This window comes from Papio anubis, chromosome 15 (assembly GCF_008728515.1).
Source record: "Papio anubis isolate 15944 chromosome 15, Panubis1.0, whole genome shotgun sequence".
Taxonomy (NCBI): domain Eukaryota; kingdom Metazoa; phylum Chordata; class Mammalia; order Primates; family Cercopithecidae; genus Papio; species Papio anubis.
The window spans coordinates 87,926,720-87,942,288 of record NC_044990.1 but is presented as its reverse complement, the minus strand read 5'-3'; the positions used below and the strand labels follow the sequence as shown (position 1 = coordinate 87,942,288).

General features: G+C 44.2%; 1 long non-coding RNA gene across 1 annotated transcript; it reads right to left on the bottom strand.

The window, feature by feature from the left end:
- Positions 1-1,495: 1,495 nt before the first annotated feature.
- Positions 1,496-15,382, bottom strand: LOC103879468. The gene is made up of 3 exons (XR_640102.4): positions 12,867-15,382; positions 10,069-10,203; positions 1,496-9,271 (listed from the first exon to the last, which is right to left on the bottom strand). It is a non-coding gene; the product is annotated as an uncharacterized LOC103879468 (long non-coding RNA).
- Positions 15,383-15,569: the final 187 nt, after the last annotated feature.

Sequence of the window (15,569 nt, the reverse complement as noted above, 5' to 3'; positions counted from 1 at the left end):
CCAAGAAACAAAGGCTAAGGAGGAGGTAGGACCTCATCTCTGCGCCTTGGAAGATGGCGGCAAGATGGGAGCTGCCACCTGGCAGTACTTCCGCCTCTTTGAAGCACAGCCCGGATCCTGGCATGCTCTGCTCTCCCACATCTGGCCCCACTGGCACCTCTGCTTGTGTTTCAGCCTCCAGTTCATTCATCAGGTCTCCTCGCAGGAGACAAATGTGATTTGATTGACCTGACACTTCTCTTTCCACTGGAGCACGTTTCCCTGTCATCCCACATGACTCTGGCTGAGCGACTCCTCTCTGGGACCCCCTAGTGTCCAGCCCCGGAAGGAGGTGTGCGACTGAGCCTGGTAAATCATGTACCCCATTAACCCTCCCCAGGATGGGCTCAAAGGGTGGAGACAAGACCAAGCAGGACCAGTCAGGTGAGACTCCATCTGTGAAAGCTGGCATGCAGGTGCTGGAAGAAGAGGCTGCTTCTCCCTTGGGACTACTCACAGCAGGAATGAGTGTAGTGTGGCCAGCAGCTGTCTTTCCACCACATGGGACAGTCCTTTTGTGGCAGCAGACAATAGAGCCAACAAGAAAAGTGAAACAGAAATAAGTTCAGAAATGAAGGGGAGACAGAGAGAGAGAGAGAGAGAGAGAGAGAGAGGAGTTCTGTTACACCATTATTTCAGCTCTGAATCCAAATATGTGTGAAGCCCACCCAACTGCTGACTTTGTGCTCAGGGTACAGGGTCCTCTTTTTGGACTGAACTGCCTTAGCTGACGGAACAGACCAGGGTCAGCAGGCACCTCTGCCTTCAAACCTCGTCTGCTTCTCGTCCTTTCTCTGTCTCCTGAAGATACCTTAAGCTGTTCCCATAACATTTCTGGTCATGTTTGATTATTGGAGCACTCACAATCTCAGACATTAAAAATCCCACTCCAATCTAAATAAAAACATTGTTATTTTTTCTTGTTCAAAACATCTCTTCTTCCTAGTTCAGGAATTCCCTGGAACTCCAGGCACCAGCCAGGAGAGAGGGGCCGGATCTGTCTTCCAGCTTTTGGAGCTCCAGTCGAGCAGAGAGGAATGTCTGACTTGGACGTGCTTTTCTAATTTGGCTGCTTGTTCCTTCGGCTTGGCACATATCTGGATGCTGGATACTTCTCTCTGTACCTCTGGATCTCTCAGGATCCCCTTCCTCAGCAGGAGTCCACACTTCATTTTCCCTGTGGCCTTCCTAGGAGCAGCCTTGGAGCCAGGCTCCATCCCCTTTCACGGCATCCACCTGGTCAGTGGGGAAACCCTGTGTCCCTGCTTCCCCACCCCCACCCCCAATTCAGGAATAGCAAGTCTCTCTCCCTGACACCTTGTCTTTTGGTCCTGTCACTAAGGGCCACTCCAGTCTTTCTGCTTTTCTACTTTGTTAGGTAAGAGTCAGTCAATGGTCTCTTTGTTCAAATGTGCCCACCAATCCCAGGTGATATCCCCATCCCTGCACCCCTCCACCCCTCCCTACCATCTTCCATGAGCTCCTGGCCATGCACTGCTTAACGCAATGCAGGTCTGGTGAGATCCACCGCTCAGGATATCTCCTCTTGGAAGCACATCCTATGTTGCTTGATGATTCTCAAAGACACCCATTCTTGATTTGAGAGAGGGAGTGCCATAAACTCCTAACTCTCCAAACTATATCTGTAACTCCCTTTAAGGAAAGTTTCCACAATAACCAATCTCCTTTCATTCATTTTCTTTTTTTATATTGACTGGTGGTGAGTAATGGGCAAAGGATCTTAGAAATGGTTTTGGCTACTCTTTGCAAGTCCTGTGGTTTTTCCCATTAGGGGAAAGGGCGATCCTGCCCCACTGTCCCCAGCCTCCAAGCCTCCACTGAATCTCTGAGGCACTGGGGAAGCTCAATGTAATACTGCATTACAATGATTTCAGCTGAGGTTGTGTCTGTTGCAAGCAAAGGAGTTTGGACATGTGGCCTCCTGTTTTTCATTCATTCCGGAGGCCTTTGGGTCCATTTCTATAGATGCTTTTTTCTCCCTGGAAGGCCCCTATAAATGCCTGGTTTATTACTGCTATGTTTTGATTCCCTGCCATTCACTTGGCATCCCCCAGGAATTCCCTTCTGCATATGCAGAGGTCCCGAATATTCTCTTCCCCCGCTCCCTGGCAACAAGCGTGTGCATGAGTAAACAAGTCCACACAGGAATCAATATGCTGCCTTCTCCTGATGGACGCAGGCCAGTAATTCTCCATGTGAAAGTTCATGACCAATTTTCACCTTTGCTAATAATCAAACCACTTTCCCTACCCACACAGACAAGTGTGCATCTGTCCCTACAAAGACATATGCAGCATAAAGAGGTGAACCATATTAAACAACAATCAAAAAGATGGTGGGAACCCTCAAAGAAAAACAAAGGAGAAGAAAATAGGAGAAGAAAATATTCTTTGAGACAACACAGCTCCTACAGTAAACAAATGGAGAGCTCAGTAAATTGTTATAAAGCCAATGCATTTGCAACAGCTACTAGGTCCATGTATTCAACTGTACCCGCTGCCCAGAAGCCTCTCTCTGTGTCCATATCCCAACCACATGCTCTTTTCTCCCTCCAAAGTAACCAGTACCTTCTTTTATACGAATCGCTTTCTTGCCTTTTTATTGTTGCACTTAGACTGGACATGTTTTTAAACCTATACCCACTCTATGCCATTATTTTTCTCACAGTTCACCTGTTGAGGAATTGGGCCATTTATCCTCTAGCATTTCCCTCAGACTAGATCTTCCTGATTGTTGATAGCATGCAGCATTATCCAGTGCTTTCTCTGTGCAGCTGGATTCCGAGGTTTGATCAGATTCGGGTCCATTTCCTTTGGCAAGACGACAGGTGGCATCGTGCTCTCCCCTCAGGAGACACGGGATGTCTGCTTTTTCTCCTTTCTTGAAATAACAGCCATTGGTGCTCAAAGTCAAGATGCATAGATTCATCAGGGATTGGGAAATGCTTATATTCTAATTCTGTGTTTGTTTTTATTTATTAGCTGGAATAAATATATAAGGGGACCTTTCCCCTCATCTAGTTTTTTGTTTTCCTATAGTACAGTTAATATAAGATAAGCAAAACTGTGCTTTATTCTTCCTTTTATTTATAAATATTTCAAGACAATTGACTCATTACTTATGCTCTTCTGAAAGCAACCAAAATTTTAAGATATCATTACGAACACAAGGATGTAAACCTATGTGACATATGTCAGTCCATACCTTCTTGGACCTGGTACAGAGTTTGCCTTTGCTCTGAAGTCCACTCGAAATGGTAGTTATAAGAGGCACCATATATATGGATCAGAACCATTCCCCATTTGGACACATGCTGCTTCCAAAACCCAGAGAGCTATGCTGATTCTTAGAAGTAGGAGGTGCAATTCCAATCTTACTCTCTACCTTAGAGTGGATGTCTAGTAGCATGCCTTAGATGACCGGACAGGAAGAGCTCTGCTGATGTGAACTTTATTGTCTGAGTCTTTGTAAGGGCTATCTTACATGCATGACTCTAGAGTGCCACTTGCCGCCCATGTTGGCAAGTCCAATGGGCAAGTCTGTTGTCATCAATATGGTAGACCAGCATGACATCTGCATGTACAACATCAAAATGATAATGGTTCCTGTAGATTACATCATAACAAAGACATCAGTATTAATGCAATTCTTTGATGTGACAGTGAACACACAACTATGTTTCCATCATAAAAGCAAACTGCTTTTGATCCTCCTTCTAATGGGGATTATGAAAAATGCATTTACCAGATCAATAGCTGCCTACCAAATAACAGAGATTCTGATAATCTGTTTCTATAAAGTGACCATCTCTGGCACAGGTGCTGTGATTAGGAGCCTGGTGAGTTACACTGTGGCGGTCCATTCACTATCACCTGCTGCTGTAGGGGCCACAGCAGTGAATGTGTTGGGAATGTAGTAAAGGCTGACATATCCTCATCCTGTCAATCTTATGTTGGCTTTAATTTCTCTAATTCCTCCAATCATGAGACATGGCTTCCGGTTTACTATGGAGGCCAAGAGGAGGATGAAGATTTAGTGGATTCCATTTGCCTCTTCCTACCAAGATGGTTCTTTCTCTATAGGTCAGGGTGCTAATTTTGGGGTTCTGTCAGCTGCTAAATCCAGGGTTTCTCAACACCAGATCAGTTGAGATTTTGATCTGAATAATTCCTTGTCCTGGAGGCTGTCCTGTGTGTGGAAGGATGTTTAGCAGTATCTCTTACTTCTACAACAGGTGCCAGTAGCACCCCATCCCCAAGTCCCCAGGTGAGAATCAAAAATGTCTCCAGATAATGCCAAATGTCCCCTGGGGGACAAAATCACCCCCAATGGAGAACCACTGTGCTAAATATATCTACCCCAATTATACACTCAAAAACGGGGGCAAGTAACACAATGTGTGGGTCCCTGTAGCCACTAAACTTGCAGGGACTTTGGTGAAACACCTGGCCTCATTACCCCCACTGCGATCACAGGGGCAAGATGGTGAAGTGACTTCGCTTTCCTGGCAGCAGTGTCTGTTAAACCTCTATAACCAAAAGTTATCAAAAGAGCAGAGCATTTATCTTTTCCCAGTATGTCATTGCCATTGAACCACAGCTGGTGACTTAGGGATTATTTATAGAATATTCTGGTGTTGGGGGGGGGGTCTTTTCTCAAAGGTGCACTGTCTCCCCTTCAAATCAGAGGACTCTGGGTCAGTGGAAGTAGCCCAGACCTACAGCCTGCATTAGGGCCACTACTCTCCCCTGCAGAGGCTGATGTGAGTCTGCCCCTCCCTTTTCCCTTCTTCTGGTTATGAAGCCACAGGCCTGCGTGGCCTGTCCATCATCATCCCTCAACACCATGATCAGTTACCCACTGCCACTTTGCCTTTCCATTCAAGGCCTCTGCTTGCCACCTGGCCCCACTGCCCATTCCCCTAATTATGTCTACTTGGTGATTAGGTGTCACTGCTTGGTTTCTGCCATTCCAGGATTTTAGAGTCCTCTCTGATGCAGGTGGCATGGTGGCGTCACCTCCTGTGGACTCTGCCTGGAGGAGGCATTCTACCCTGAGCTCCTCAGGGAGGTCACGTCCCCAACCAGTGCCTTCCTTGGTGTCTCATGAAGCAAATTCCCTTGGGTTCTCCTTGAGGAACAATAATCAGATGATCTACCCTTTAGTTCCAAGTAAGAAACCCATTCCAGTATTCCTACAACTCTGAGCCTTCTGAATACTCTCTCCTCCTCATCCACTGCAGGGATCACACAGCCCCAGATGTGAGAAGCTGTTCCGGCAGCTACTAAAACTGGCTCCAGGGTCCTTGCCAGTCATTACGTCCTATTTCACAGATGAATGTTCTCACGGGAAAAGCATCCCCCTGTGTACCTCTATCATCCAGGATCCCTTCCAACACCCTGAGGACCCACTCCCTGTTTCTGTGTCTCAGAAGGTGCATTTGCTTCCAGAATGGAAACTATTCCTCAGGTTCACCTGTTCAGAGCTCTGACCCTGGTTATTGGCCTGGAGGTAATGCATGGAGGCGGTGGTGCAATTTGAGGAGGATGGGCACCACCTCGTAATCGATTCCCTTCTGGTGATGTTTTCACAGTGTCTAGGAAAGGGACGCCTGCTCTCCTCCAGTGAAGAGAGGCGTTCTGGAGGCAAGGAGCTCTAGGGAGCCTGAGAGCTCAAGTTGTTCAGGCTTATCCACCAAGGGTCTCCACTCCACTCCCAGGGACCCTCTGTTTCTCACCATGGCCTTGAATTTGGTGTAGGATAGCTGTGTCCCTGCTGCAGATTCAGTCTGCTTTGTAGTTCAATTAAACCTGGTGCCTAATTTTCAGCACAGTCTGCTCTGAGGCTGTAGGGAGCCCAGGCTCTTTGAAGTCTTGCATGGCAGCCTTCTGGATTTCCCAGTCTAATTTAGTTGACAGTTGGCAAAACTGAGTTTGCTCAATCTTTTAAGGCTCCCATATAAGTTAAACAAAATACAACCAACTCTATAAGAGTTTTAAATAACATTGCTTCTATATTGTTTAATAGTCATAGTTACAAAAAATAAACATTAAAAACCCTCACTGCTTTCCCTTCTCCTTGCTCTCAAATCAGAGGGCTGTGGGTCAGCGGAATGGCCCAGAGGTGTGGTCTCATGCCCATTCCACATACAGGCGGTGACAGGAGAGGGGCAGCTATTCGCACGCCCTCAGCTGGAACTCAGCGACTCAGGCACATCTAAGTTCCAAAGGCAGCAGGCGAGAGCCTCAGTCAGCTTAGCCAGGGGCTTGTGTGCTTTCCTAACATCCTGAGAAAGAAAGGACGGGAGAATGGATGTCGGTGGACGCAGACAGCAGGACCTACAGCTGGAGCAAGGCTGGGAAGGAATGCTGGCAGCAGGCACCTGCCATTCTGTGTCCAACAGGGGAGGGCTCTTCGACAGCTTCAGAGGGCAGTGATGCCAGTCCTGCTCAGACAGGGAGTACTCGAGGGAGTTAACAAATCGGGCTATAGACCTTTAAGATTGATGGAATCCCTTCATTTTTATCAATGTGGTCTCATTGCAAGGGAATTGGAGTTCTCTCTTTTCCATACTCAGCTCAATCTTTTGCCTGTTGACACTTCTCATCTTCTCTCAGGCCAATCCTCCTTTTGGGTTATAGCAGAATCTCATAATCATTTTTCTTCCATTCTACCAAATTGCCTGTGCAAGATAGAGTACCTGTTCCAAAGACCTCAGACAAAGAACAATAGCTTAAAAATATTTATACTTGAGTCAATTTTTAAAATAAATGTGAAGTCGGGCATTTCCAGGAACCCTCTTAGCCCAGTCATACTGGGTAGCAACAGACCGAGCCAAATGCTGGAAGCAGGGTATGGATGGAGGGAGGGGCTGCTGGAACCCACAGGCACAGTCAGACCAGACATCCAGTGGCTTTCCGCAGGGGACATCTGTCAGGTGCTTTGGAAACATGCAAACGACAAGCCACATCTGTGGACCGGGGCGTCTGCGAGGCAGGATCTTCTGTGGTCTGGTTCTGGATCTTCTGTGGTCTGGTTCTGGATCTTCTGTGGTCTGGTTACCATCCTGCCTCCAAAGAGGATGGATCATTCTCTAAAACCCAAGCTTGCCTGGAGCCAAACTCAGTGCCTTCGAGAGCTTAGGGCTAATGGTAGCCTCGGGCTGCCCAGAACTGCCTCCTCCTGTCCTTCCTGGTAAACATCCTCACTCAGAGCTTCTCCACAGAGGACAGCAGGAAAAGGCACTAAGCGAGAACCTAATGCTCTGGGTCCTCGGTACATCATAAAACTATGATTGCGCAGACTCTTATGTCTATATCCGATTCGACCGTAAGATGGCTGAGGGCAGAGGCCAGGGGTTGCTCTCACACTCCTCCCTCCTCCAGGACGGGGCACAAAGTGCTGCACACAGGATGCTTGCTGCCACTGTCTTTGCTTAGCTAACAATGGGAACATGACAGGAGTGAGTTTTGGGCCAGATTTCCTGATTAGCAGCTGCAAACGTTCTGGAGCTGCTGCATGCCTGTGTGCACCACATCACTCCACACATACACTGCGCACTACCAGGTGTCCAGCCTCTGCACAGCCTGTTCCTTCTGCCCAGGTGGCAATTCCTTATTTCCCTCTCTTAGGACAATTCCAGGCTCCTACGTATCTGTGGCCTGATCTCAGTATAGATAGAGCTTCCCCTAGGAAGCATATTCTAAATCCTAAGCCCCAGGGAAGGGCTTCTCTGATGGTCTCCCATGGCTTTTCATACCCCACTCCTAAAATAGACGTGTAATCACACAGCCACTTCTCCAGGACCTCTGACTGAAACCTTGTCAAGTCAGGGACCACATTTGTCTGCTCTCTGCGGTACTGGGCACCCACACTGTGCCTGTGCACAACAGATGCCCCATAGATGTTTGTTGGATGAACATAAGAATGACGGCTACCACTTAGAGAGTGCTTATCAAGTGTCAAGTTCTGTGCCGGCCTCTCCACATAAAGCATCCCAATGTTTAAAACGGTCTTGTTAGGTAGACATTACTATGACATATGTAAAGACAAGAAGAACAAAGCCCAGAGAGATTTTACAACTTTTCCAGAGTCGCATGCCCAAGAAATAGTAGAGATGCAATTTTGACCTTGGTCCTTTGAAAAAGAAGTGTGTTCCTTCCACCACTGGTGACTGTGTAAGCTACGGAGCCAGTAGCCAGAGCAACTCATCCCTGCTGCTTTTTGAGAGATGGGCTTAAGTAACCTCCTTCCCTTGTGGTCCACACTGATGTTTCCAAAACAGCAGACATGAATTTCAAGAAGGCACAACTCAAGTCTTATTTCCGCGTGAACTGTTTTCCTTTGCATATTCATAATTTATTTTTCACGACTCATGGTTTTGCAATTGATTGTATACTGTCTTAATTCATTGCACACTCATTTCTTATTTACATAGGGCATATCCTCGAAGAGCATTTAAATGAATGAGCCTTGCAATTCTCCTGTTCTTACATGAGCCCCAGGTGCTCAGATGGCTGTGGTTGTCAGGAGGAGACAGAGTGGGGTGTAGAATCGTCAAACACAACCGTTTGTGGGACAGGGCATCCAACTTTCTCTCATGCCACAGTCAGGACCTCACATTTAAATGCTTCTATCAAAAGGACAAGAGCAATTGATTCTATTTTTCTTCTTCTTTAGACCATGGAATATACTTTGGAATCAAGAAAGTGGTCCCCCAAGCATATCTCAAAGCCAGAAATGGGCTTCTGTGCCTTGAGTTTGTTGGTGTTTCAGATAACTGGGAGCTGCCTGCAGCAGAAAGAGTGCTCCCTTCAGGGGAACGGACAGCCAGGATGGTCTCAGGACGCCTTGACTTTCCTAATGAGGTGCCAAGGCCATCGTGGATGCCAACTGAGGGGTAAGGCAGGTGTTGGCCCACACCTCTCCGTGCCAGACTCCTGGGGTCCATGGAAATCCCTCTAGAACCGTCCCTGGCTATGCAGTATCAGTCTTGCGCTTAGAAGCAGATCGTCACTAGAGCATAATGAACTCTGAACCACAGGAACTTTTGGAGCTCAGGAGATGCAGAGGCTGTGGCCCTGGCCCTCAGAGACAGCAGACGGTGTCTTTGGGAGGCTGGGGAGGGGACTCCTCACACACTGTGCCAGCCCGCTTCTCTGCACCATGTCAGGAGCTCCACCTGGGCTCTTGCAGGAGTTGCAAATTTGGTCTGCAAAAGATCAGAGAGTCAATATGTTGGGGTTCGTGGACCATATGGTTTTTGTCAGAACCACTCAACAGGTGGGTTGGAGCCAGGATTCTAACTCAGGTTTATTTGACTCTGAATCCCCTGAGTTCTTCCCTGTGGTTACCCTGATAAAATAGTGACTGTTCATACCTTATACACCATATATGCCACACATTGTAAGCACGCTTCAAAAAATTAACTTATGTGATCCTCAATAATTTAAATCTATTTGAACCTCTCCATGAGATAGGAATTGGCCTTATCTTCATTTTATAAATGAGGAAACTGAGGCACGAGAGTTTAAGTAACTTTCCTGAGGACACACAGCTAACAGTGGTGGTGCTGGGATGTGAACCCTGGCAGATCACCTAGGAAGTCTGGGCCCCTATCCACTATACTAAAACAGAGGCGAATCAGATGTCCACAATAAAAGACACTGTATAATTGAATGCATAGCTTGGTGACCAGGACTCAAAGCGACTTCAGAGTTTACAGGGGAGTCTATCTGGAACAGGCCCAAAGTACCCCCTAGCCCCGTAAGAGGAGGGCAGATAATGATAGAGGAGGGCAGGAGAGGACAGTGCCAGTGCCTGTGGAACCAGACAATTTGCTCCTTGTCCAGACACTTTGCATCTAACCCATAACCAAAATTTATCGGGCACTTACAATGTGCCTTACTCCATTAAGCACTTTCATTTCTGTAAAAGACAAATTAATCTGTTTTACTACATAGATAATCGAGAATATTAAAACTAAACAAGGCTTTAAAAATCACCTACAGAGTTCCAGCTCAGAGCAGGGGCCGGAATTACAATCTGAAGACCAGGCTGTGGAGGCTGCACCACCATCTGCAGGGAGGCTTGGCAGGTGGGATTTCTCTTGCTCAGGTGGCAGACAATCCAACTCAAACTGGCCTACACCAAAAAAAAAAGAGACACATTGGCCACATGCTGAAAGGTCTGGTGGTGAACTCAATACGTTTACACACAATGGTGCGATCTGGGCTCACTGCAACTTCCGCCTCCCAGGTTCAAGCAATTCTCCCGCCTCAGCCTCCCTAGTAGCTGGGACGACAGGCATGTGCCACCAAGTCTGGCTAAATTTTTTTTGGTGTGTATTTTTAGTAGAGATGGGGTTTCACCATGTTGGTCAGGCTGGTTTTGCACTCTTGACCTTAGGTGATCCACCTGCCTTGGCCTCCCAAAGTGCTGGGATTTCAGGTGTGAGCCACTGCGCCTGGCCAGCAACTCATTTTTAAGGAAATTACAATCAATAACCAACCCTATAATGTACTGGGCATTTGGGTGATGAGAAAATTGAGACACACAGAGGACAAGCTGCTGGCCAGGGTGATTTAACAGAGAGGAAAACCACTGTTTTCAGGACGCCAGCACCCATTCCCACCTTGTGAGGACACTGACTTTTGCTTTGAGGGAATGGCCTTGACACAATTTGAAAAGCATCCTATAATTCATTGCTAAGTCAGCTGACAAAGACTCAAAATGGCCTGGAGAGGATGAATCCACCCCAGCACCAGGGACGGCTTGTGTCCTAGACCCATCGAACAAGCGCAGGACCTCTGTCAGCTGGTCAGAGACAGCGAGTCAGCTCCAGACCTTCTGACTGAGGTACTGGGGTAATATTTTCTGATTCTCTCTCTCTCTGTTCAGCTGGTGGCTAAGAAGCAATAGAGCTCAAGCATCCAGGGCCACTGTTGGAGGCTGGGAGAGGGTGCAGCAGAGTCACAGATGTGGGTAAGAAATGGAGTCAGAGAGCCCAGATTTCAGGGGCCCCGGCTTGCGCTGTATAGTGTTTCACTTTGTGAATATATTCTAACTTATTGTCGTTCTATTTTTGATGGCTATTTAGCTTGTTTCCAGTCCTTGCTACTATTGAAATAGTGCCAGGAATATTTTTGTACATATTCTTTGGTAGAAATAAGTACCCACTTACACTGGGTATTTACTAATGCCTACAGAAGAATTTAAATCATGACAACTTTATGAATAACAAAGTTTGCCAAAATATTATTTATAATTGAAAAAAATAATAAAGATCAACAGGGAAATGATAGGTCATTAAATACACAACCTTGGGAAGAAGGGTTTTGATTTTTATTTTCACCATTTACTAAAATAAAAGCATTAAATACATAAGGACATAATAAATTCTAAGAAAGCATAAGCAACAGCGGACAAGGAAGAAATTTCTAAGTGTGAAAATGTATTAAGTAAATCACAATGGAAAAATTTTGAGTACATAGCAACTTTAAACTTATGTGGGCCAACACACATAATTAACCAAATTATAACTTATCTAATAATTCAGAAAAATATTTATAACAAATACATCACAACGGTTTAATAAACTTCCTATAATCTAAGTTCACATACATTGGTGATAAAGATATTACCAACCCAAGAAAAGTTAGCAAAACTGTAGAAATGGATTTACACCTGTGCTTAATAATGAAAACACTTCAACATTTCTAGTAATCAAAGGAGAGAGGACTGAAACATAGGGACATAATTTTGCACTATTACAAGGTACAAATATTTAATGCTATTAAAACAGCGCTGAAGAGAATGGGAAAAAAGAGGCATGGTTATATGCTGTTGGGCTAACTTCTGCAGAAAGCAACTCAGCATTATGCATATGAAGCCTAAAAACATGCAGAGCTCCTGAATCAGTATTTCTACACTGAGAAATCTGTTCTTCCCAGGAATAATGCAAAACACAAACAAAATAAATGTATACCACATTCATCAAACCAGCATTTATCATTGAAAGAAATAAGAAAAAAAAAGGCAATACCTAACAATAAAAAAGTAGAGAAAAACGACTATTGACCGTGTGATGGAATGTGATGCAACCATTAAACGATGGTGGTCATTAGGTTATGCAGAGCAAGGTCAAGTGGCCAGGTGGCAAGAGCATCACCACTCCTGCAGCAGCCTGGACAGGTCCACTGGGCAGAACAGACCCAGGACGACAGGCCCGTAGTACAGGACCCCACTGTCCATCACACCCCACCCCGTGCAGTAGCAGCAGTCCAGCTGGTGCAGATGTTTGTTGCCTGGAGAGACAGTCTGATCCCTGAACTGCAACCTTCAAACTGTGAGACTGGGGAGTGTCACTGGGGTGTCTTCAGGACCTTGGATAACTCCAGTGAGGCTGTAAGATTAGAGATGGCACCGGGAGACAGTGGGAGACGGTTGCCCACCTGCAATTGAAATAAGGACATTTCTCATGGCTTCACAGGGAGTGAAGGTGTCTGTGGGCTCGTCAAGTTGAGTAAGAAAGATAGATGTGGAGAAGGGGCACAGACTAGGGGAGAGAAAAGCTGGAAATACCAACTCATAACCCCTTAGAGACAAATGTATGTGTTTGTATATTGAACCAGACACAGCGAGGGGCTAGGCATTCTTCTTTGGCAGATAGGAGAATGTAAAGCAATAGGAAAGGCAGTTACCATTCCTGTGATCCTATCTTTAACTTCATATTGTGCTGAGCTAATGGACATGTTCTATGTTTCAAAGAAAGAGAAAAAGAAAAGGAATCATGTTACCTAACTCACTGTTGAGATGAAAAGGGAGTGTATGGTGGGCAACTGGGAGGAGTCAGTTTCTTTGCTGCTTCCCTTTGCTTCAACCGAGATGTTTTTATGGCTTTATTCTGTAAGGTAAAGTTTTTAAGAAGTTAAATGAGTGGCAAAAATCAAGCAGAATTTGTAGCGATTGTACAGGTTCTTTCAAAGATGGGCATGGTGGCGATAATAACATTTATATCGTGATTTCATGCATATTATCCTTTTTGTTCTTTGCATGAACTTTACTATGATTCTGATGTCACAGGTGAGTAACTCAATGTTCAGGAATGTTATCTGCCACAGGATCAGGACAGCCACACTGTACACAGCCAGGGAGCCCTGTTCAGAGTGTTGTATTTGTGGGTGGTGCTCCTGAAGTTGTGTGTGGCTTTAGGTGGCAGTCCTGACCAGCCAGAAGTAAATGGCAAAAGGTGCCTCTCAAAACTACGTTCTTTGTCGTCTCTCCCAGGCTGTCACATTACAGGAATCTGCTAGTTAAGGAAAGGAGGATTTCTCTTCTCTCCTTTGTTTACCCATACTACAAAATATAATTCATACTGCAAACAAGTTTCCCTTTCTACATGATTTATTGAGGAAATAAGTCATCCTTTTAGGGTTCAATGTCTTCAAATTTTTAAGCAGCTTCTTTGGAATGTATTTTATTTGGTATTGCTATCTATTGCTGTGACACTGTATTCACATAAAATGTCATTTAAAGACTATATATAAAATAGTTACATGTTCTTTCTAGTACAAAAACAAAGAATGAACATAAAAAAAAGGTTTTTAGATAGAATTCAAAAAATATTGAAAGCCTCTGGTTTTCCCTCTCGGGCAAAACTTCTAGTCTTGATACCCTGAAAAAATCTCTGCTATAAAATACCTCTAGAGTATAAAATAAAATAAAAATCCGCATCCTTTTAAGTTCATAATGACCTTGCAAGAATGTAGGAGAAATCCCAGGGGACGAAACAAAAGGAGGCAGGCACGCAAGGAATGATGGCTCTGGGGGAACCTGGTAACGTCCCCACACCTTGTGCTGTGGTTTCAGTAGCCGTAAAAGGCAGAAGACAATGTGGAGGGCTCTTGGAAGGGGAGAGTCTCCCTAGACCTTCTCATGCAGCCAGAAACTCCAAGAGCCACGCTGAGTGAAAGGACAAACACATACACAAGTCCCTGCCCTTCAAAGGGAGAGAAGGCGACTTCAATATCATCTAGGCACAAAGGTTGGAAGTCAGCAAACAAAGCAACAGATGATGACTCAGTCACACAGCTCCACAGCCAGATGCTGGAACGATCAGACGCTGAGCCCTTCTCTCAAGGTCATTTTTTAGGGGAACCCAAAGTTAAAGAATGACCAAGTTAAATCTATTCCAGAAATGTACATTTTGGTTTAACATTGAAAAATCAATTAATGTAGTTAGCCATACTTAGAAATCAAACTAGAAAGGCCTAAGATCACCTCAGGAGGCACCAAAATATATTTGATTAATTTTTATATTCATTCAGCTTAAAATCCTTGGCATAATGGGCTAGAGGATAACTTCTTTAAACTGAAAAAAATTGAACCTACCAAAATCTTAGAGCAAACATGGTACCAAATGGTAGAATCTGGAACATTCCCTTTCAAAAAGGATTAAGACAAGGTTGCTTTTATACCATACATTGGGGGCTCTAGCCACTTCAATAAGATGAGAAAATCTGTAAGCAACACACAAAATGGTATTATTTGTGTATTATATTTATAAAATATTTCCCTCCAAACATCTTTAAAGCATTAAAATTAATATGAGGGTCTAACAAAATTATCAGATATAAGATAAATTAAAATTTGATTTTATTTCTATACCCAAGCAACAAAGAGAAAATGTAGTTTTGAAAAATGGGTACCTTTTACAAGAGTAACAAAATATATAAGGTGTTAGATTTATCTAGCACAATATTTTAAAGATCTTTATGGGGAACATTTTAAAACTTTATAAAAAGACAGTTTACAATTCACTAAAGAAATAGGGAAATGTGCCACATTCCTAGGTAGGAGAACTCAATACCTTAAAGATGTCCAATCTTTCTAATATTATCTCAGTCCTAACAAGGTTTATTAAACTTGTCAAACTGATGCTAAATCATAAGGAAAAGAGTTACAAATATCCAAGACATTCCTGAAGGAAAGTGAGGAACTAGGTGAAGGAAATGGTCTACCAGAAACTGAGATTTGTTAATAAAATATAGTAATTAAGACAGTGAGGTATTGGCATAAGAAGAAGCAAAAGGAACATCAGGGGAAAAGAACAGAGGGCACAGAGGCTGACTCATGCAAACCTAGATACTTGCTATATCCGAGAAGCGCTATTCAGACCACTGGGAAAAAGTCAAATATTTAAAACATGCTTCGGAAACAATTAAAAAAAAAACTGAAACTGAGCCACTATCAGACACCATGCACAATCATATAATGCAGGTGAATTAAAGCTAAAAAAAAAGGGAGAGAAAGGAAATACAAGAGTAAATATTTGAAAATTTGGCGATAGAGAAAAAAATTAAAACAAAATGAAAAACAAAACTCAAAAGAGAAACTTGATAAATTTCACTCAGTTAAAATTTAAAATTGATGTTCATTCAAAAGAAAACATAAGTAAACAAAAAGCCAGTAATAAATTTGACAAATCGATTTTTATAAAAGATTAACAC